The 22,530-nt window shown below is 46.9% G+C and overlaps 1 pseudogene; it reads left to right on the top strand.

Annotated features, from left to right (window-relative positions):
- The window catches only part of LOC136628742 (zinc finger protein 850-like), a 101,282-nt pseudogene that overhangs the window by 22,920 nt on the left and 55,832 nt on the right, over positions 1 to 22,530 (top strand).

Consider the following 22,530-nt stretch of genomic DNA (forward strand, 5'->3'; position numbering starts at 1 on the left):
CGACTCCCAGAATTGCTTTAACTACCAAAACAATAGCCCTCATTCTGCATGCAAGCAAGATTCTTCTCATAATTATACAGGAAAGACAAATCAGTAGTTGAAGCAGTTCTCCCTGATGCGCAGGCAGGATTCCGGTGAGGATGCGGCACTCGCAATCATATTGCAAACCTGTCATGGACCATGGAAAAAGCTTGAGAATACCAAAAGAATATCTACATGTGCTTCATTGACTACATCAATGCCTTTGATTGCGTTGGCCATGACAAGCTGTGGCAGGCCCTACATGAGTTGGGTGTATTGGATATCTAGTCAAGCTGATAAAATCACTTTATACCAATCAAGAAGCCACTATGGGGACACAGATTGGTTTGGGATTGGCAAAGGTGTCAAACAGGGCTGCATCCTCTCACGCTTCTTGTTTAACCTGTATGCTGATGTGATCGTGTGGAAAATGCACCTAGACAAATTGGAAACCGGGATGAGAATAGGTGGCAAAAACATCAACAATCTCTGTTACGCAGATGACACAATTCTGCTTGCAGAAATAGAAGCTGGTCTGGTTTTCCCCATAGCCATGTATGGATGTGAAAGCTGGACTGTGAAAAAAAGCTGATAGGAGGATTGATGCATTCTTGCTGTGATGCTGGCGAAAGCTGCTGTGTATAGCCTGGACAGTAAGAGTAACAAACAAAGAAGTCCTAAATCATATAAGACCCAATATATCACTGTAGGGGAAGATGGCCCGGCTCAGGCTCACGTATTTTAGCCATGTAATGCGAGCAGAGTTGCTAGAAAAATCTATAATGCTTGGACAGATCAGTGGCAAAAGAAGACCTAGCCAACAATGAACACGATGGCTTGATACTGTCAAAGCTGATATTGGCATGGATATCGACCAACTGAAAGAAGCAGTGCAAAACCGAAAAACATGAAGGGAGGAAGCCTTTAGAGTCACAGAGGGTCGTAAACAACTGACAACAACAATCAGAAGACACAGTGCTCAGTGATGTTGGATTACGGAGTGGCAGGAAACTTCATGGACTTAACATACGCCAGTGACAAAAACATTGTAACCAAACCTAAGCCCGTACCGATTGATATGGAAATTGTGGATAGGTCACCCTTGTCCTTGGGTCCCACCACACAGGAGACAATTGAACTGTAGCTCCACATGAACCCTAACCATCAAGAAACAATCAGCTTCCATTTCATCTCATCCCCTAAATTTCCATTGATCCTGTGATCCCCTGGTTCTCTACCTCATAATCCCTCTATCAACTGGGAAACCAGGACAATTGCCATCCCTTCAGAATACAGTAAGGAAAACTGCTAGATAGTACCATCCACCCATAAACCAGTGCAAAACCTCGAGGATGGTCAACAGAACTTTGAGAAATTACCAGTTCACTGCTAGGTGTTCAGGGATGTTTGCAGCAAGAAGACAACTAATTAGCTGCCACTCACCAGCCATATAACTGTCCTATTGAGCCGCTCCCTGGATCTTCTATCCCATTTGAGCATATCTACAACTTCTCAGAACCAGAGTTAAAGAACCTTTGGTAATATTTGAATGGAAATCTAAAAAGGGTTTCATCTGGCCGCCTTTCTCACCGGCAGGAGCACCCATGTTCTTTGTTGAAAAGAAAGATTCTACTCTGCGACTGTGCATTGATTACCAATAACTAAACAAGATTATTATTAAGAATCGCTATCCTCTCCTGTTAATCCCAGAACTACTGGAGAGGCTTTGGGCAGCCAAGGTCCTTACTAAACTGGACATATAAGGGCATATAATCTGGCACGGATCCACCCCAGAGATGAATTGCAGACTGCTTTCAAAACAAGATATGGACACTTCAAATCTCTAGTGATGCCGTTTGGTCTCTACAATGCTCCTGCTACCTTCCAGCACTCTATTATTGACATATTTCGAGACCTATTTGATCAATTTCTAGTGGCATATCTCAACGACATCCTCCGCTTCTCTGAGAATTTGTAGGGACATTGCAGGCATGATCAGGTGTTCTTGGAACGACTCCAAAAGAATAACCTCTACATCAAATTAGAGAAGCGTAAGTTTGAGCAGACCAAAAAAGCAATTCTTGGGATAAATTATCTCCCCAGATGACTTAAGTATGGACCCCAGCAAGATTAAAGCCATCCTGGATTGGCCCATTCCAAAAAATTGGTAGTACAGCGCTTGGTTGGTTTCAGAAACTTCTACAGAAGATTTACCAAGGACTTCTCAAAAGTCATCTCTCCTATCACCTCCCTCACAAAGAATGCACACACGTTTTCTTGGCTCCCGAAGGCACAAATCGCTCCGTAGAAACTAAAGACTCTTTTTACTTCAGCACCAGTGCTGATCCACCCAAGACCAGAATTGCTTTTTGTCATGGAGGTGGATGCCTCCGACACCGCTGTGGGGGCTATCCTATCATAATGAGTCAGAGATAAGATGCAATTACATCTGTGTGCATTTCTGTCCTACAGCTTATCACCCACGGAGAAAACCTATGATTTCGGAGACAAGGAACTTCTGGTCATTAAAGTGGCTTTCATTGAATGGAAACACCACTTGGAAGGAGCTCCTCATCCCGTAAATGTCCTTTATTGGCCATACAAATTTAGAATTTCTCCGTACTGCAAAGAGGTTATCTGCAAGACAAGCACGATGGGCCCTGTTCTTCTGCAGGCTCAATTTCGTTATGTTCTACTGCCCTGGTTCCCAAAATAGCAAGGCAGATGCATTGTCTAGGATATTTTCGGAGCCTGAAAAGAAGGCAAATACAGACCAAACCATTCTGTCCTCAAATAATTTTTTAGGTATCCTGCATTCTGAGTACCTCCTAACAAAGCTTAAGGGAGGATACAAAAGTGACCCTTTCCTTAGTAGTCCTAAGGATGTGATGCTTTCTTTCAAGAATGGACTTTGAGTCAACCAGCTGCGGGCACATATAGTTGGTGTTCTTGCCTCCAAAGTCCTCAAACTGGTCCACGATTCCAAGCTGGCCAGTCACCTTGGGGTCACAAAGATGCTGGAACTCCTGTTTGGTTCCTTATGGTGGTCAGACTACAGGAAGGACGTGAAGAGATGTCACCTATTGTGCTGTATGTGCCTGGAACAAGACCATGCAAATTTCCTACCACCTCTGCCAATCCCGTCCAGGCCATGGGGATCTATATAGATGGACTCTATAGAGGATTTGCCCCCCTGAAAGAAATGACTACCATCTTTGTTGTTGTTGACTGCCTTACAAAGATGGATCACTTCATCCCCATTGAAAAGATTCCCTCTGCTGAGCACACCGCGAAGTTGATGATCCGGGACATTTTCCGACTACATGGAATTCTGGATCTATCATGGAATTATGGTTTCGGACAGAAGGGTTCAGTTCTCCTCAATGTTTTGGAGATTTCTGTACGGCCCTGGGAACTACTGTGAGTCTCTTCTCTGCCTTTCATCTGCAGTCTAACGGCCAGACTCTGGAACAGTATCTCTGCTGCTTCATCTCCCATCTACAGGACAATTAAATGGAATATTTAGGGATAGCAAAGTTCACAAATAATAATGCCCAATATAGTTCTACTGCCCAGAGCCCGTTCTTTGTTAACTACAGGACATACACCATTTTAATTCCTGGCCTTTAAAACAAGCAGCACATTTGCTGTCTTATGTATCAAAATTTGTGTAGCTCTGCATCTGTTCCTTTAGAATAGGCCCATGCTGGAGTGTTGTGTTCACAGTGCAGGATTTGTCCCTGTAAAACTAATGACATTGCTTTTAAAATGAGCAGTAAAACTGCTGTCTTCCTTTGTCGCAATTTTTAGATATTGGAGACCCTATTTTGCTTTCGATGACACCCCTGTGCTACAATTGACCTCTATAGCACCGTACACTATTTTGACCAATTTTTCGAATGAGTTTGGGGGGCTTTGGCTGCATTAGGGACCTTCTGGAAAGCAAATTAATGAATCCGATTTTTGCACCCATTGACTTTAATGGGAGTCATAAATGACCATCCCAATTCACAGTGATTTTTTTTTTTTCAGTTGGACCAATATTGAAATGAACTAATTGCTCATCACTAATCATGATGATTAATGATTGTTTGTAGTCATGTAAAACCTTCCACACGACTTCTCCAACCGTCTGCTGACTTTTACAATATTTGTCTCTCAGCTTTTGTATCAGGAAGATGATCCGACCGATATTAATGATGTTGTGACAATTGTGACGGTCAAACAGGAGTTTGAAGAGGAGATTCCTACAGGTAACCACCCAGGTGAGTAGTAACCAGTTAATACAATAGAGAAGAGTCACAGATTCTCCTCAGTCAGCGGCTTATGTAGATTTATAAACTCCTGTCAGATTTTTCCGCTGAATTTTCCCCCATTCAGCCAAAATACTAAATAAGTATGGATGACAAAGAAAATGTGATGCCGTTATAGGTCATAACACATGATGAACATTTATAATATGAACATGAAATATATCCATATGGAATACAGAAAGTTGAGACTTGGACTCGAAAACGGGGCCTGTTCATGGTACTGCTGGTCTCTAACTGCAGAATCTATTGAATTTGCGGCAGGACATACACTCTGAAGCCGCTTTTGCACGGGATAACTGTGGGGCGCTAAAGCGGCTGACAGTCGTCGCAGCAATGGTTGCTCCTGTGCTTTTACACAGGAGGATCAACACTCAGTGAATGGAGCATGGAGCGGGCCAGAGCTTGAACAACCGCCAATTTAAACTGATTCAGCAGCAGACCAGCGATGGTTTTATGGTCTGCGTGAAAGATCTAATCAGCTATTTATCTCAGATTGGTCTTTCGCTGCATGCTTTCACATGGCACCAGTATGGTACACATCATTAAATCTAACAAGCACTTTGTACGATAATCGTGCCATGTTAAATGGGCTTTAGGCAAGGGCTTCACAGTAACTTGCAACCTCGCATTAACATTGAGGTCAATGGGGTGCAAGGGGCAGTTTACCATGGCTGCAGACTGCAGGTTATGAAAAATCCAACCGTCTTTTCTTAAACAATCTGCAACAATCTTACTGTGTGGTACTCCGGTACATCTCATGGCAGTTCTGTGCACAGTCCCGCTCAATTTGCTGTCAATTTGTTTTGCATAGCCTTTTTCCAATTCCATAAATACCCCCAAATTATTGGTTGCAGCTAGGATTAGTTTCCTATGAGGGTCACTACCCACTACAGGTTTTTTTCACTGCGAAATTCGCAGCGTTTTTTTTTTCTGCAGGGGTCTATGGGACTTGTAATGTTAAAATCGCGATCACGCAAAATCTGCTACATTCAGGTTTTTGTGTATGGGGGAGGTTCCCAGCACTGATCAGCTTGCGCTCCTGTCTCCTCTGTCAGAGGCTGTGTAACTATTCCCCCTCAATACTACACAATGCTCTTGTCTATCTCCCTTACTATGGTATTTACAAGTGGGAAGAGATTGGTGGTGGAACAGATAAGCATGGTGTAAGTGATTACAATATAGTGCTATCTCTAGATAAAGTCAGATGGTAATGGTAGATGAGCTAAAAAGTAGAGCCTAATTGTACAATGGACAATTGGGAAGGGGCAGATGATCTGAATGCAGAGCATAGCAAAAGAGTAGTACTAGAAAGTGTATCATGCTAGGGCATAGGGACTGGTTAGATGACCAGCATTCTCCAGCACTGTCATACAGCACTCTGGCAGATGTTTTCTCCCTTCAGACACCTCACATGCTTTTTATCCTCTTTTACTATGTATAACTTGTAATAAAAAAAGACATTGCTTTCCATTGACTGCACTTCCATGTGTAGAAAACTAATGGAAGATGAACTTACAAATGACAATGTGCTACCTTCTTGCTGTCACTGCAAAAAGCCCCTGAGTAGTCGTGTCCAACAAATCCCTCACTGTGTAATATGTCCATTTCACAGCAACTTGCAGGAGAGCAAGCTAGGGGAGGGACTGAGGCATCTACTCTCACTGATGGATTTTGCTAATATGTCAATTTTTTTTAATCTGTAGTGCCTTGGCAAACAATTCAATCAAACAAACCAAACAATCAGAACTTTTTAAGCAATATCAATTACAAAAAGTCTTCATTTCCAAAGCCACAATGATTAAAAGAAATAGTGTGCAAAGGTGTACAAAGCCTTTAAAGTTTGTTCTTCAGAATAAGGGAACTAACGACCAGAAGGGTGATACCTTGCCGCCTCTTCATCCCTGTCAATTACACACAGAAATTGACAGGCCATTAATGCTCAGTAATTTATAGCCTCCTTACAGTCATCGCTGCCCCCAGTCTCTTTATTCTCTTGCCTGATCGGGTGCCAAACACTGAAATAAAATTTTTGAAAGTTTCCTGGATGAAGCAGTACCCTCAACACTCCAACCCTTCAGATGCATATTGTGGTAACCCTGGCACTCGTCTGAAACATATTCCCTTCAGCAGTACTCTAGATGTGTCAAACACTTGAGAGAATCACAGACATCTACATAATTCATCCACTACACATTCATGCTCAGAACGTACAACTTTGCTATACACCATGGCAAACAAACCTCCATCTCCACTATCCAATAGCCCAAAATGACTGACACTTTTTCATTTTCTTCTAAGCCCTGAAATGCAGAAGTCTATGATGGATCTCGGTGCTGAAGACTTGGCCACTTATTTCAAAGAGAAAATTGACAACATCCATCAGGAAATAATCTTCCAATCTCAGAGTAATTTGATTCCCTTCCCTCCTACACCTCCTCTGATTCCATTGCCCTTTGATCCCCTTCACTCCAGTGCCTTCTCTAGTTCACTATAGGCATTTGACCCAACAATAGAAGAATTCTCCAGGATTTTCTTCTCACTCTACTACCTGCATTAGTGATCTTGTTCCCTCACACCTTATCCAGTCTATCTCCCAGCTTTCATTAGTCATCTTATTACAATATTTAACCGTTATTTTCTGTTCGCTTTCCATTCTCCTTTTAAACCTGCTGTTTCTATGTATATCCCCATTACTGTAGAAACCTTGTCTTGTCTCGTCCTGCGTTGCCAACTATTGACCCATCTCTAATCTTCCCTTCATCTCCAAACTCTTGGAACATCTGATCTACTCTCACCTATCTGTTATCTTTATTTACATTTTGGTTTGCAAACGAGCATTTACGAAAGTATCAAATGATCTTCTGATAGCTTTTTCGACCAGTGACTACTCTATACTGATTTTTCTGGATCTCTGCATTATTTGAAATCATAGATCACTACATTCTCCTCAGTATGCTCCACCTTATTGGCCTTCAGGATGCTGCTCTCTTCTGGTTTTCTCCGACGTCTGACCGTGCTTTCAGTATATCGTTTGCCAGCTGTATTACTTCTTTCCCTCTTGCTGTTGAGGTTCTTTGGTGGTTCAGTCCATTCTTCTCTTCCATCTACACAGTCCCTACTGGACAAACTATTAGCGGATTTGGCTTTCAGTACCATTCCTACATTGACAAAACCCAATTATGCACTTCTTGTGACATCACATCCTCACTACTATAAAATACCCAGATTTACGTGTATCCTAAAAACATATCTTTTTAGGGAGGCCTAACATATTCCCTGATCCAAAATATCATCATTTACCCCACTTCTCTATTCCCCTTCGTAAAAACCTGATCCCCTGCTTCTTTCCACTGTATGTCCCTACAGCCCATACAACCTAATGTACTTCATATCTGTGTATACACAGATACTGACTGGTGAGCAGCTCGTACAGCTTTGTATGTACAGAATAAGTATTGTACAGAACAAGAACTGCTATCCCCTGGTTCACTCCTATTTCCTCATACTCTGTAGGCTCTTGCAAGCACGGCCCCCCTATTGTTGAAATCATCTATTGGTTTAATACTTAATGTAATATAGTTTGGATATGTTCCCATAAATTGCTGTGGAATATGCTGGCGCTATATGAATATTATTGACTCTCAGCTCTGAAAAGGAGCTGAATTGGTCTCTTTAAGAATCTTGCAGCTACTTTAAGCTCCTTAAGGTAAGCTCAGCTTATATGGACCCAAAGTAGCTGACATGCTGAGTCTGGGGATGTAAGATTTATATTTGACTTTATGCCATTCCCTCTGTGTCAGCCATCAAGCCAGCCACTAAAAATCCCAGCATTTCTGTTAAACAATTAACTGTTATTCATGGTATCATAAAAATGATTGAGGTAGTGTGATCATAACAGCGCCGTACAATTATATATTTCCAAAGGTCCATTAGAGCATCCATTTGCACTCTCCAGCATTGGAAAATGTAGTATTGGGTGAGCTGACTTTTTCTTAGTGGTAAGTAGTCCTTTTATGTTATACATAGGTTGAGAGGACTACTTAACACGCCCACTGGAAATGCTGAGAATGAGTCTGACCAAAATAACCATTGATTTGATCATGACCCCAGTCAATCTACAAAAAACTCATTCAGTCCCCTTGGTTGGACACAGTCTATCCTGAAGATCCATTCAGCCTCCTTCTGCATCAGTCTCTTATTGATGTTACCATGAATCCCAAAGCTTCTTATGGATTCGATACCTTAGAATTTAATGAGGTTCGGGTTTCCATTATGGAATTGTTGCATGTGGTTTGCAATTTAGTGTATTGTTCCCTCGTCTAATATTGCCAATGTGCGCTAAAATGCATTTCCTAAATTGGTAGATGGTCTTGCCCACGTAGTTTTTCCGACATGGGCAGGTAGCAATATAAACCAGATTGGAACTACGGCAATTTAGGAATTCTTTAATATCATATGAGATTCCTGTATGTGCACTTACAAATTTTTCCATAGCGTCCATCCTGACAGCACACATGGAGGTTGCTCCGCCTGAGACAGGGGACAGGAAGAGGAGAGTTCTTAAGGCCACCTCCCATATCCATCTCCAGTGTTTTTTCCTGTCCCAACGGACACAAAAGGAGTTCTCTGTGCTGGAGGAAGGACGCTAGGGAAAGCTGCAGGATCCACTCATCGGGCGCAGGTTTTCTCCCAGCCGGGGGTAGGTGCTTCAGAGCGGCAGGAGCACATCAGCCGGCACCATCCATTTTCAAAATTTCAAAACGCTTTCTCAGCGTTTGGGACTCCATAGCAACTTCTGGCAGTATGGAAAGTGCAGAGGCCGATGGGGGATTATGCCAAATGTAAGTAGTCCACTTGGACAAAATGGAAAAGTATTTTTCTTTGTGATATGTTGGTAAAAATGGCTACTCCTATTATAGGAGAAAGCATTAAAAATCAAGGGAGATAAAAAACGCATAAAAAGGTGCGTCCTGTGCGCAAAAAGATTGGAAGAAAATGTCAAAAGACCAATTTGCCCTGACTGTACTTCTAAAATAGTGAAGGAAGAACAACAAAATCTACTTCAAGGAATCTGTACTATGGTCCGTGAGGAAGTACAGGCCTTACGGTCAGAACAGATACCTGACCCGCAACAGGGATCTTCCAGACAAATGAAAAGAGTGCATACCAGCGAATATGTAATATCTTCCCCTGAAGCGTCGGACTTTGACAAATCAGAGGATGAATTTTCAGAAACTTCAGTGCCAATCCGAGGAGAGGATGATGAAAAGAAATACTACTTCTCCAATCAGAACCTGGATGAACTTCTCACCGCAGTCCGAAACACTATGGAAGTCATAGACGTTCCTCAAGCAAGATCAGTGCAGGATGACATGTTTGGGGAGCTGAGGACCAGACGGAAGAAAAATTTCCAGATTTAACGAAAATTTGAAGAAAATGGTGACAGATGAATGGCAGAAAGTTGAGAGGTCAAGCCATTCCCAGGGAATTTAAGGTGTGTCTCTTATTTGCACCTGAAGATACAACTCTATGGGTCTCAGCTAAAGGATCCAATGGATCGAAAGATAGAAGGCTTCCTTAAAGGAGTCTGGGAATCGGCGTCAACTGTAATCGAAGCAAATATCACAGAGACGTCTGTAGCAAAGTCAATGTACATATGGCTGGATCAGTTAGAATCACATCTCTAGCAGCCAACTCCCAGAGACGAAATCCGAGACTGCATCCCATTAATCAAAAATGCAACAGCCTTTTTGGTGGATGCCTCAGCCGATTCAGTAAGATTTGCAGCAAGAAACGCAGGGTGGGAAATTCGGCCAGAAGAGCCTTATGGCTTAGAGCCTGGTCAAGTGATACAGTATCCAAGAACAGATTATGCACAATCCCTTTTCAGGGAAAATATTTATTCGGACCAATTCTGAATAAAATTATAGAAAGAGCCGCAGACAGGAAAAAAGGTTTTCCAACAATATTTTTCCAAAGGAGAACGCCATCCTTCCGAAAGGAGCCTGAACAACCCAGAGCAAGAAATAAAGGGAAATGGGGCAGATCGTCCTACCGGAAAGGAGGGAAAGGTAAAAGGTCCGGCTTTTCTGTTAAACCCCAACCCAGATAAAAAGATTGCGGTAGGGGGTAGACTCTCTCAGTATCCAGGGAGATGGAGCCAGATTTCTGGTAATCCCTGGGTACTGAGAGTCATCACATCGGGATATAAGATAGAGCTAGCGTCTATTCCCCCTAGAAAATACGTCATCACCCCAACACAAACATCTTTTCTCCAAGAGCGATTGGAGGAAGGGATTGTTAATTTACTGAAATTGAATGCCATTAAACCCGTCCCCGTAGATGAACAAGGTCAGGGTTACTATTCAACTATCAGATCCACGGTTCCGTTAATAGGACAGTCTCACGTTATGTGCATAATTGATTTAAGAGACGCCTATTATCACATACCTATCCATGCCACATCCCAGAAATATTTGTGGTTTGCGGTAAGGATAAGAGGGGATATCTTCCATTTTCAGATTGTCTGTTTGCCGTTTGGGTTTTCCTCTGCCCCGAGGGTATTCACTAAGGTCATGATTGAACCGATTAGTTATTTATGTGAAAAGGGCATCAACATTATCCCCTATTTGGATGATTTTTTTGTTAACAGCAAAGGATACAGAGTCTATGCAGTCTCACTAACACCAAACTGTCAGTCTATTCTCTTACTTAGGCTGGATACTGAACTTCCAGAAATCCAGTTTGCTTCCCGATACTAGAAAAAAAAATTTCTGGGGGTGCTCCTAGATACAATAAACGAAGTCTCGTTCCTCCTGGGACCTAAAATATCACATATTATAAATTATTTCCAAAAATTCAAAAAGAAAAATGATGTCTCTGTTAGAGAGGCAATGAAGATCTTAGGGCATATAATATCTTGCATACCCACAGTTCCATTCTCAAGTACTCCAACAAACAATCTTGTCGACTTGGGATAAGAGTCAAGCCTCTTTGGATAAACAATTTAAAGTATCAAGTGGCGTAAAGCAGTCGTTAATTTGGTGGTTATCACCGTACAAGCTTAGGAAGCGGGTACGATGGGCCACATCTTGTATAACCGTCACCATGGATGCCAGTAAAACCGGTTGGGGGGCACAGGGGCGAAAAGGATAAAACCATTTTTAAGGAATTTGATCCCCTCATGGGACCTCAACATTGTACTCGAGGGATTATGTGATCCCCCTTTTGAGCCCATTAATGAAATTTCAATTAAAAAAACTTATCTATAAAAGCTGCTTTTCTAGTAGCCATAACATCCGCTACAAGAATTGGGGAATTACAGGCATTATCCTGTAAGGAACCTTATCTAAAGATTTTAGACGACTTGTAATATTTAGAACCTCTCCAGATTTCCTCCCAAAGGTTGTTTCCTCTTTCCACATACAGCAGGAGATAATCCTACCTTCATTTTGCCAAAATTTTAGAAATCAAAAAGAGCAACACTTACATAACTTAGATGTACATCGGCCTATGTTACTTAAAACCACAGTCGTTTTGTCAATCGGAAATTTTTTTTTTTACAGTTTCAAGGTCTCAACAAGGGTAGAGCGGCATAAAAAGATACTATAGCAAGGTGGATCAAGCAAGCTATCCAAGAGTCCTACAAGGTTAGGGACCTGCCGGTTCCAGAGGGAATAAGGACCCACTCCACTAGGGCCCTTGCCTCCTCGTGGGCCGAACGCGGGGGTGCGTCAGCAGATCAGATCTGTAAAGCGGCAATTTGGTTGAACGTCTAATACGTTTACAAAACATTATCGAGTAGATCTTCACTCTAACTCAGAGTTGGCCTTCAGACAGAAAGTCCTCCAGGCGGTAGCTGGTGATCTGGTATTTACCTCCATGTGCGCTCTCAGGATGGACACTATGGAAATACAAGAATTATTTTCTCACTGATAATTCCTTTTCTATGAGTCCATCATGACAGCACATATTTTCCCACCCAGAAAAAAAAGAGGGGAAAAGAAAGAAACGAGTTTCTTCTACGATTATACGTATGACCATAACATGTTATTGATATATTTTTCAGCAAGAATGATTGAGGCCACAGGTCCGTTGTGATGATTTAAAAGTCACTGGAGATGGATATGGGAGGTGGCCTTAAGAACTGTCCTCCTTCCTGTCCCAACGAGCACAGGTGGGGCAACCTCCATTTGTGCTGTCATGATGGACTCATGGAAAAGGAATTATTGGTAAGAAAATAATTCTTGTATTTCTCCCCTTTGGATATAATCACATGCAAGACAATCGGAACATGGAAACATTCCCTCTTGGTTGGAGTTTATTCCACCAGGTCGAGGAATTCAATAGTTTTAGGGGGGCATCTGGGAGTATAGTGTTTAGATCATCATCCTCCTGTAATATTCCCCAATATTTGTTCAGAATGTCCCTCATGTATGGTGCCCCATTATCAAATGTGGAAATAATCCTTAAGGTTTTGTCTGGGTTCTTATTTCTTGGTACCAAAGGGCTCGATCTCTTGTTTATCTGTGTTTTTAAATGCGTCATCAATAATGGACCTAGGGTAGCCCCTCTTGGCAAATCTTTCACCCAACTGGAGGCTCTCTGATCTAAAATCCTCCAGATCTAAGCAATTTCTTCTGACCCTTAGCAATTGTCCTTTTTAGATACCGCTTCTGAGGGGGTATGGATGGCAACTCTCCCATGAAAGGAGACTGTTCGTAGTGGTGGGTTTCCTAAATAAAGTTGCTGAAAGTGTACCTCTTGTTGTCCGGATTCAAAAGACATCAAGAAATGTAATAGATGTCTCTTGTATTTCTGTGGTCAACTTCAAATTGATGGTATTTCTTTTGAGGTATGCCATAAATAGAGATGAGCGAGCACCAAAATGCTCGGGTGCTCGTTACTCGGGACGAAAATTTCGCGATGCTCGAGGGTTCGTTTCGAGTAACGAACCCCATTGAAGTCAATGGGCGACTCGAGCATTTTTGTATTTCGCCGATGCTCGCTAAGGTTTCCGTTTGTGAAAAAAGTGATGGGAACGACACAGCAACGGATAGGGCAGGCGAGGGGCTACATGTTGGGGTGCATCTCAAGTTCCCAGGTCCCACTATTAAGCCACAATAGCGGCAAGAGTGGGCCCCCCCCCTCCCAACAATTTTTACTTCTAAAAAGCCCTCATTAGCAATGCATACCTTAGCTAAGCACCACACTACCTCCAACAAAGCACAATCACTGCCTGCATGACACTCCGCTGCCACTTCTCCTGGGTTACATGCTGCCCCCCCCCCCCCATCCTGCACGACCCAGTGTCCACAGCGCACACCAAATTGTCCCTGCGCAGCCTTCAGCTGCCCTCATGCCACACCACCCTCATGTCTATTTATAAGTGCGTCTGCCATGAGGAGGAACCGCAGGCACACACTGCAGAGGGTTGGCACGGCTAGGCAGCGATCCTCTTTAAAAGGGGCGGGGTGACAGCCCACAATGCTGTACAGAAGCAATGAGAAATCCAATCCTGTGCCACCTCCATCAGGAGCTGCACACGTGGGCATAGCAATGGGGAACCTATGTGCCACACACTATTCATTCTGTCAAGGTGTCTGCATGCCCCAGTCAGACCGCGTTTTTTTATAAATAGTCACAGGCAGGTACAACTCTGCAATGGGAATTCCGTGTGCACCCACAGCATGGGTGGCTCCCTGGAACCCACCGGCTGTACATAAATGTATCCCATTGCAGTGCCCTGGACAGCAGAGCTAACGTCAGATTAAATGCAGGTGGGCTTCGGCCCACACTGCATGCCCCAACCTGACCGGGGTTTTTAATTCATAGACACAGGCAGATACAACTCCCTATTGTGAAGTCCCTGTGGACCCACGGCATGATTGGCTCCCTGGAACCCACCGGCGGTACATAAATATATCCCATTGCATTGCCCATCACAGCTGAGGTAATGTCATGTTTAATGCAGTTGGGCTTCGGCCCACACTGCACGCCCCAGTCAGACTGGGGTTCTTTAGAAGTGGACACATGCAGTTACAACTCCGTGTGGACCGACAGCATGGGTGGCTCCCTGGAACCCACCGGCGGTACATAAATATATTTTAATATATTTTTAGTTTCTTTTTTTTAAAGGAATTTTATTTAGCCAGAAATTAAAAAGCATATAAACACGGATAACTGGCACCGCAGGTGTCAGATTCAGCAGATAGTACATTGCATGAAAAACAGGGTAGAGGTAACCTTCGCCTGCGTACATATACATATTTCTTCTTGGCATGCTATACCTGGCTAGTACTTTTTATTTCTTTTGCCCCCCCCCTTTAAACTCTTAACTTTATCAGTTATTGCTAACCTTGAATAGATCAGCTGTCATCAATCAGGAGAAAAAAGCAAAAACTTAAACTTAGACCCCCCTCCCCCAACCCCTTGGCACGACTCTCTTAAGAAGAACTGTGGGAATAGAGGAGAGAAAAATAGTTTTCTGAGCATAGGGTTTTATCGTAGAAAGCAGATTTAACAGGTGTCTCTCTTTTTATCCTTCTCTCTCCCTCACTCCCCCCCTACTGCCTGGCTTGGCTCTCCCGACGCAGTCGCGGGGCAGCTCACCCAGCTATCCCAAATCTTGTCGAATTTTTCAGGGCACCCTCTGGCCATGTATGTCAATTTGTACATTGGGATTTCAGCATTAACGACCCGGACCCATGCGCTCCTAGTCAGCCTCCCAGGGTGTTTCCAATTAAGTAGGATCACTTTTTTTGCATAGAAGAGTAGCAGCTTGTATAATGTACGTGTTGCTGCGGCCACTGGCAGGTCTCCCACAAGCCCAAAGAGGCATGTTCCAGGATGCATGATCCTCGGTGCCCCTAGATGCGTTTCCATGAAGACAAGCACGTCTTTCCAATATTCCTGTAGGACGAGGTAATGTCATGTTTAATGCAGGTGGGCTTCGGCCCACACTGCATGCCCCAGTCAGACTGGGGTTCTTTAGAAGTGGACACATGCAGTTACAACTCTGTGTGGACTGACAGCATGGGTGGGTACCATGAAGCCACCGGCGGTACATAAATATATCCCATTGCAGTGCACAGCACAGCTGATGTAACGTCAGCTTTAATGCAGGTGGGCAAAAAATTAATTGGATTACACTGTAGGCGAGGGCTCCAAAAAATTGGTGTACCAACAGTACTAATGTACCTCAGAAAAATTGCCCATGCCCAACCAAGAGGGCAGGTGAAACCCATTAATCGCTTTGGTTAATGTGGCTTAATTTGTAACTAGGCCTGGAGGCAGCCCAGTTAAAATAAAAATTGGTTCAGGTGCAAGTTTCAACGCTTTAATGAGCATTGAAACGTATAAAAATTGTTTACAAAAATTATATGACTGAGCCTTGTGGGCCTAATAAAAATTGCCCGTTCGGCGTGATTACGTGAGGTTTCAGGAGGAGGAGCAGGAGGAGGAGGATGAATATAATACACAGATTGATGAAGCTAAAAGGTCCCCGTTTTTATGGTGATAGAGAACGATTCTGTTACCATGCAGGGCGGCGCTGGGTCCCGCGGCCGGCGCGCGCCGCTTCGAGCTCGGCTTCGGCGTCCCGGAGCTGTGCTGTCAGGGATCTCCCGGCGGCGTGGAGCAGCCAGCGTGCAGCAGCGTGGAGCAGCCAGTGTGCTGCGGCGTGGGCGTGTCCGCCCGTAGGGTGCCGCCCGCTCTCATCCACCTCCCTTATGCAACAGGGGGAGAGTCGGCTCCTCCCACTCTCCGCCCCGGGGCGGAGGCTTTTAGTTAAAAGGCTGGCAGTGACCTGAACTCACTGCCAGTTATTGGTTCTGCTAGCCTCTAGTCAGGTCTATTCTAGTCTGTCCTAGTTGCTTGTCAGTTTCCTTTCGTTTGCCTGTGAGCTACACCTCCAGCCTTTTTTCACCTAGTAGTTTTGTTGGTCTGTTCCACCTGCCTCTTCTGTCGGCACTCTGTCCCCTGTTAGTAGTGCCATCCAGGTAGTCGCCAGGTCCCTAGCCAGTGCAGGGACTGCCGCCCAGTTGTCCGCCTGGGGTTAGCCAGGGCCGAGGCAAGTAGGCAGGGACAGTGGGGTGCAGGAGATCAGGGCACCCCAACTGGCGCTCGGGGGGCAGAGTGCCGTAACATAATAACTGGCCCTTTAAAACCGTTTTTGTCATGGAGGCGATCAGTTCCCTCACGAACCAGCTGCAGGCCCTGGTGCCTGTGATCCAGGATTTATCCGCCCGCATGGTGGCCCAGGAGCAGCGGGGGGTGTCGCAGGGGTCGGACGCCTCAACCAGCCCCGAACCCAAGTGCCCTCTTCCCGAGGTGTTTTCTGGGGAGAGGAACAAGTTTTTTGTTTTCCGACAGGCGTGTCGCCTGTTTTTTCGCATGCGTCCCCGTTCTTCTGGGTCGGAGGCTCAGAGGGTCGGGCTGATAATGTCCCTGCTGCGGGGCTCGGCACAGACATGGGCTTTCTCCATCCCCGAGGGTTCCTCCTGCCTGCAGTCCGTGGACTCCTTTTTTCAGGAACTCGGGGGTATCTTCGACGAACCGGACCGAGCGGGGTTGGCGGTTTCACGGTTGTTGGCGCTGCGGCAGGGGTTGTCGTGTGTGGAGGATTATTGCTCCAACTTCAGACGCTATGCGGGGGATACGACATGGAACGATAGCGCGCTGAAGGACGTTTTTCTGCAGAGCCTCTCGGACGCAGTTAAAGACCTGTTAATTTCCCATCCCGTTCCCGGGTCCTTAAGGGAGGCTATGGAGCTAGCGGTGAGAGCAGATAGGAGGCTCAGGTCTAGGAAGCAGGACAGGCAGACCCGTAGAGTCAGGGAGGTCAGTGGCCCTGGTCCCTCCTCCTCCTTACCAGTCTCTGCGCCCGAGCCGATGGAGGTGGACCCGCTGGACCCCAAAGAGCGACGCCGGATCCGTTTGTTGCATCGTCTCTGCCTCTACTGCGGGAAAGCTGGACATCGGGTGATAACCTGCCCACTGAGGTCTCCAACGCCCGCAGCCGGAACCGGCGGAAAACTCCGAGTCCTAGGCGATTGCAGGGAGGATCGCCTAGGACTTCAGGTACTTCCTAAACTTTTGGTACCGTGTCATGTTAGATTCGGGGATTTTTCCCGATCAGGGCGGGCGTTTATTGATTCCGGAGCAGCCGCTAACTTGATAAGTCTGGGTTTTGTCCGTTCTCTGATGGCGGAATTTGTGGCGTTGAAGACGCCAATTCATTTTACCAGCATTGATGCTACCCCTCTCTCTACAGGCTTGGTACGATGGAGGACCCCAAGATTACAGTTCACGGTGGGGGTCCTCCACTCGGAAGAACTGTCTTTCTTGGTTATGGAAAAAATGTCGGTTGATGTGGTGCTTGGTATGCCCTGGTTGGCACTGCACAACCCCCAATTTGATTGGTCCACCCGGGAATTGACTCATTGGGGGTCATCGTGTCACAATCACCTATCTACCATAGCTGTGTGCTCCGCAGATACGGTGCTCATTCCGGAGTATTTGTCAGACTTTCAGGATGTATTCTCCAAACGACTGTCTAAGGCTCTGCCCCCCCATAGGGAGTGGGACTGTGGTATCGACCTGATTCCCGACGGTCCCATCCCTAAGGGAGCCATTTTCAATCTGTCAGGTCGTGAGCATGAATCCCTCAAGTCCTATGTCTCGGAAGCTCTGGCCAACCGACATATCCGGCCGTCCAGGTCCCCGGCCGGGGCAGGTCTCTTCTTTGTAGAGAAGAAGGACGGGACACTAAGGCCTTGTGTGGATTATCGGGCCTTGAATAAAATCACTGTGAAGAACCAGTGCTCCTTGCCCCTAATTCCTGACTTGTTGAATCAGGTGGTAGGGGCTCACTGGTTCTCCAAACTGGACTTAAGGGGGGCTTACAATTTAATTCGCATCAGAGAGGGAGATGAATGGAAGACAGCGTTCAACACCCCGTTAGGACATTTTGAATGTCTGGTCATGCCTTTTGGACTCTGTAATGCCCCCGCTGTGTTTCAGGGTTTTATGAACGCAGTCTTCCACGACTTCCTGGGGGTATTTCTGGTCATTTATCTGGACGACATCCTGGTGTACTCACCTGACTGGGATTCACATGTGCGGCACCTGAGGTTGGTCCTGACCCGTTTGCGCGAGTATCAACTTTTTGTCAAATTAGAGAAATGTACATTTGGCTCTAAACAAGTATCCTTCCTTGGTTATGTAATTTCCCCCACAGAGATTCAGATGGAGTCTGATAAAGTAGCAGCAATCTCCCAATGGGTCAGACCCGACAACCTCAAGGCTCTCCAGCGGTTCTTAGGTTTTGCAAATTTCTACCGCAAATTCATTAGAAATTACTCAGTTATTGCTCAACCTCTGACCGACCTGACTAAGAAGGGGTCTGACTTGGGTAAGTGGTCGCCTGCAGCCCTTGAGGCCTTTAGCCGTCTAAAAAAGGCATTCACGACTGCCCCGGTGCTAATACAGCCGGACGCACGACTACCCTTTTTTATTGAGGTAGACGCGTCGGAAGTGGGGACAGGAGCAGTATTGTCGCAGGAAGTCAGTGGGAGGTCTGGCTATAGCCCATGTGCGTTCTTTTCGCGAAAGTTCAATTCAGCAGAGCGCAACTACGACGTGGGTAACCGGGAATTGTTGGCTATCAAATGGGCTCTGGAAGAGTGGCGACACCATCTTGAGGGTGCTAGACACCCAATTACCGTATATACTGATCACAAGAATCTGGTATATCTCGCCAATGCGAAAAGACTCACTGCTCGTCAAGCCAGGTGGGCGTTGTTCTTCGCCAGGTTTAATTTCGTCGTGACATATATCCCCGGAGAGAAGAACGTGAAGGCGGATGCTCTGTCACGGAGTTTCGGGGTACCAGACAGTGGGACCATGACTCCCGAGAATATCTTAGCCCCCGGCGTGGTGGTGGCAGTGTTAGAGTCTAACTTCGTCCCTCAACTACAGGATGCTCAGCAGGACGCTCCGTCAGGGGTGCCGGAGGGCAGATGGTTTGTGCCAGAGACCCTACGCCCTAGAGTCATGGATGAGTCCCACTCGTCGGCTCTCGCCGGGCATCCAGGGTTCCAGGGGACCCTGGAGCTTTGCTCCCGATACTTCTGGTGGCCAGGCATGTCTCAGGAGATCCGCAACTTTGTGAGGGGTTGCTCGGTCTGTGCTCGCAATAAGAGTCGGCGGCGTCCTCCGGAGGGTCCTCTGAGACCACTACCGGTTCCTTCCAGTCCCTGGTCTCACTTATCAGTAGATTTCATCACTGACCTACCAGAATCCCAGAAATGCACCACTATCTTAGTGGTGGTCGACCGGTTCTCAAAGATGGCACATTTTGTGGCGTTAAAAAAGCTACCCTCGGCAAAAGAATTTGCCACGATTTTTGTAAAGGAAATAATTCGCCTACATGGGGTTCCCCAAAATATTATATCTGATCGCGGGGTTCAGTTTGTGTCGCAGTTTTGGCGTGCCTTCTGCAGAAACCTGGGAACGTCGCTTTCCTTCTCGTCAGCGTTCCACCCGCAGACTAATGGTCAGACTGAGCGGAAGAACCAAGACTTAGTGCAATATTTACGGTTGTTTGCCAGCGAAAAGGCTTACCAGTGGGCAGAGTTCCTGCCGTTGGCAGAGTTTGCACTAAACAACCGCCTTTGTTCTTCTTCTACTGGGGTGTCTCCATTTTTTAGTGTATACGGTCAGCATCCTCGCTTCCTTACAGCAATCCCTACTCCGTCGCTCTGTCCGGCAGCGGATGACGCCACAGATACGCTTCGGGGAGTATGGAAAGAGGTGCAGAGAAACTTGGAGGCAGCGGGGGCCCGTATGCAGTTGCGCAGTGGGAAGAGTCTGTCTGTGTCTGAACCTTACAGGGTGGGACAGAAGGTATACCTGTCTTCTAAAAATCTCAAATTGCGGGTCCCGTCCTTGAAGCTGGCGCCACGTTACGTGGGGCCGTTTGCCATCACACGTGTGGTGAACCCACTCGCCTACGAGCTGGGGTTGCCAACCACATGGAGGGTTCACAGGGTATTCCATAAGTCGCTGCTGAAACCTTTTGTCCCTTCGGTGAGCCGCCACCAGGTTACAGCCGTTGTCACACACGACCATGCCCGGTTGGAGGTTCAGCGGCGCAAGCCAGCGGTCGGTCTGCTCTGTCAGAACCTGCAGCAGTTTGTGGGCCGTGGGCCTCTTCTCTCCTAAGCTGAGTAGTTTCAGCATGGCCTGCTGACGCTTGCCCACCTCTGTGCTGCCACGCCGCGCGACACCGACTGCTGGCGACGTGCTGCTGCTAACTTATCTTGATTGCGAAACAGAGGTTGCGTAGGAGGAGGGTGGTTTAGTGGAGGAAGCATACACCGTCGCAGATACCAGCACCGAGCTGGGGCCCGCAATTCTGGGGGTGGGTAGGACGTGAGCGGTCCGAGGCTCTGGCTCGGTCCCAGCTTCCACTAAATTCACCCAATGTGCCGTCAGGGAGATATAGTGGCCCTGCCCGCCTGTGCTTGTCCACGTGTCCGTTGTTAAGTGGACCTTGGCAGTAACCGCGTTGGTGAGGGCACATACAATGTTGCGGGAGACGTGGTCGTGCAGGACTGGGACGGCACATCGGGAAAAGTAGTGGCGACTGGGAACCGAGTAGCGCGGGGCCGCCGCCGCCATCATGCTTTTGAAAGCCTCCGTTTCCACAAGCCTATACGGCAGCATCTCCAGGCTGATCAATTTGGCTATGTGCACGTTTAACGCTTGAGCGTGCGGGTGCGTGGCGGCGTACTTGCGCTAGCGACGGCTGGACGGTGCGCTGAGAGACATTGGTGGATGGGGTCGAGGACTGCGGAGGTGAGGGTGTGGGTGCAGGCCAGGAGACGGTAGTGCCTGCGTCCTGAGAGGGGTGTTGGATCTCAGTGGCAGGTTGGGGCACAGGGGGAGAGGCAGTGGTGCAAACCGGAGGCACTGAACGGCCTTCGTCCCACCTTGTGGGGTGCTTGGCCATCATATGTCTGCTCATGCTGGTGGTGGTGGCTCCACGGCTGATCTTGGCGCGACAAAGGTTGCACACCACTGTTCGTCGGTCGTCTGCACTCTCAGTGAAAAACTGCCAGACTTTTGAGCACCTCGGCCTCTGCAGGGTGGCATGGCGCGAGGGGTCGCTTTGGGAAACAGCTGGTGGATTATTCGGTCTGGCCCTGCCTCTACCCCTGGCCACCGCACTGCCTCTTCCAACCTGCCCTGCTGCTGCACTTGCCTCCCCCTCTGAAGACCTGTCCTCAGTAGGCTTAGCAAACCAGGTGGGGTCAGTCACCTCATCGTCCTGCTGCTCTTCCTCCGAATCCTCTGTGCGCTCCTCCCTCGGACTTACTGCAATTACTACTACCTGAGTGATAGACAACTGTGTCTCATCGTCGTCGTCCTCCTCACCCACTGAAAGCTCTTGAGACAGTTGCCGGAAGTCCCCAGCCTCATCCCCCGGACCCCGGGAACTTTCCAAAGGTTGGGCATCGGTCAGGACAAACTCCTCCGGTGGGATAGGAACCATTGCTGCCCATTCTGGGCAGGGGCCCGAGAACAGTTCCTGGGAGTCTGCCTGCTCCTCAGAATGTGTCATTATAATGGAGTGAGGAGGCTGGGAGGAAGGAGGAGCAGGAGCCAGAGGATTCAGAGTTGCAGCAGTGGACGGCGCAGAACTCTGGGTGGTGGATAGATTGCTGGATGCACTTTCTGCCATCCACGACAGGACCTGCTCACGCTACTCATTTTCTAATAAAGGTCTACCGCGTGGACCCATTAATTGTGAGATGAATCTGGGGACGCCAGAAACGTGCCTCTCTCCTAATCCCGCAGCAGTCGGCTGCGATACACCTGGATTAGGAGATCGGCCTGTGCCCACACCCTGACTTGGGCCTCCGCGTCCTCGCCTGCGTCCACGTCCTCTAGGCCTACCCCTACCCCTCAGCATGGTGTATTACCAGTAGTGCAGAAACAGAACGTTGTAATTAAATGTGCCGCTTATTGGCCTGTGGTTGGAGGCTGACTTCGCTTACGGAACGCACAGCAGAGCCAGTAAAGAATTTTGCGCAAGCCTGCTGTAACACTTAGCTGGCTGCGTATTAATTAGGACAACTACCCACAGCAGAGACGCAGTACACTCAGGATGGTCACAGGCAGCCCAAATAGA

This window comes from Eleutherodactylus coqui, chromosome 5, assembly GCF_035609145.1.
Source record: "Eleutherodactylus coqui strain aEleCoq1 chromosome 5, aEleCoq1.hap1, whole genome shotgun sequence".
NCBI lineage: Eukaryota > Metazoa > Chordata > Amphibia > Anura > Eleutherodactylidae > Eleutherodactylus > Eleutherodactylus coqui.